The sequence below is a fragment of the Aptenodytes forsteri genome, unplaced genomic scaffold (genome assembly GCF_000699145.1).
Source record: "Aptenodytes forsteri isolate BGI_AS27 unplaced genomic scaffold, ASM69914v1 Scaffold76, whole genome shotgun sequence".
Classification (NCBI taxonomy): domain Eukaryota; kingdom Metazoa; phylum Chordata; class Aves; order Sphenisciformes; family Spheniscidae; genus Aptenodytes; species Aptenodytes forsteri.
The window spans coordinates 6,780,565-6,782,574 of record NW_008794444.1 but is presented as its reverse complement, the minus strand read 5'-3'; positions in this window follow the sequence as shown (position 1 = coordinate 6,782,574).

Genomic DNA, 2,010 nt, shown 5'->3' with positions numbered 1-2,010 from the left:
GGGGAGTGGGCTGGGGGGGTAGTGACTGCTGCTTGGGGACTGGCTGCGCGTTGGTCAGTGGGTGGTGAGCAGTTGCATCACTTGTTTTTCCTGGGGTTTGTTCCTCTCTCTCTCGTTGTTTTCCTTTTAATTACAATTTATTATTTTTATTATATTTTATTTTATTTTACTTTATTTTATTTCAATTATTAAACTGTTCTTATCTCAACCACAAGTTTTCTTACTTTTGCTCTTCCAATTCTTTCCCCCATCTCACCTGGGGAGGGGAGGGTAAGCGAGCGGCTGTGTGGTGCTTAGTTGCTGACTGGGGTTAAACCGTGACAGCCATAATGCAGGTTGCATTAAGTGCGAGGGAAAGAAAGAGGCACTGTCAGTAAGAGCAGCTGCAATTTTCATCTCCTGCAGAACAGAAAAATGTGACTTTGGGAAGGGGTTGACAATTGCTAACAAAGAGGTGCTGCTCTGACAATCCCAGGCAGGATCTCTCGTGAGAATGTGGTCATTGCTGGGAGCTGCTGCTGGGTAGCACAAAGTGTTTGCTGCACTGGGGACTTCTATCCTTTCATACACTGTGAATTAATTCTCCATTTCGGTCTTAACTGAACTTGGATTTGCATACGCACTTTTAGCTATTTACAACATTTCCATCGTTCTGATACCAGAAGCTCCTAAGAACATTAAGACCTGTTTAACTGGGGACTATTGGTAAAGATTTTTAGGAAAACAGATACAAAGGAGTCTTTTAGGGAATTAGAAATTAGACCCCACCTGGAGTACTGTGTCCAGCCCTGGGGTCCCCAACACAAGAAAGACATGGTCCTGTTACAGCAGGTCCAGAGGAGGGTCACGAAAGTGGCCCGAGGGCTGGAACACCTCTCCTATGAAGGAAGTCTGAGAGAGTTGGGGTTGTTCAGCCTGGAGAAGAGAAGGCTCTGGGCAGACCTTATTGCAGCCTTTCAATATATAAAGGGGACTTACAAGAACAACAAAGAGAGACTTTTTACCAGGGCCTGTAGTGACAGGACAAGGGGCAATGGTTTTAATCTGCAAGAGGATAGGTTTAGATTAAATATTAGGAAGAAATTCTTTATGATGAGGGTGGTGAGACACTGGAACAGGTTGCCCAGAGAAGTTGTGGATGCCCCATATTCAAGGTCAGGTTGGACAGGGCTCTGAGCAACCTGATCTAGTGGAAGATGTTCTTGCCCATGGCAGGGGGTTTGGACTAGATGATCTTTAAAGATCCCTTCCAACTCAAACCATTCCATGATTCTATAAAGCAGAAAGAATTTGTCTTGAAAACAAGAGTTAGATGTAAATATAAGGCACAATTATTTCACTTCTTCTGCACCTGTCTTCAAATATTTCAGAGTTTTATGCTTAGAATTTTGGTAGAATAAGTTTATCACATTTTCACTGTAATGTTTGTTTGGCATGGAGTAATTTCAGAGAGAATGGCAAAACCAGGGATTTTATTTCCTGCGCAATAGTTTTACAACAGGGCTCTCCAAGCCTCTGCTTAACAGAAGCTCCCAAGGGAAGGAGGGCAGCTCTCGCTGGTAGCTTTCTGCACAACAACTCTTATCAGTGATGAAGCCAACCTTGGACCCAGCCAGCTGGGCTAGAAGGGGGAGCACTTGTGGGGCCCTCACACTGGCAGCTCCAGCAGGTTTTGATTGCTTGCTCCAAGGGTCAGGGAATGAATGAGAAGCAGTCTGATTTCATCTGGATATAGTTCGTCTTCAGGAGATTGGGTGTTTGGTTTTTTCCCTAAAGTCTAAACTTTTTCCTAATGTGAATCAGGAGGGAGGGAAATTGGGAAGCTACTTTTTGCTGTGATGCCTGTGCCACAGCACATGTGTTTGCAGAATGACACAAACTGAGTTGCTATTGAGGAGGCTGTTCTGCTGCTCCTGTGCTTTAGAAGACATCAAATTGATCATTTCAGTAGCTTTTCAGAAAAATTCTGCAAATGACTTTTGAAAATGACTGGAAAACCTACAAAGCATT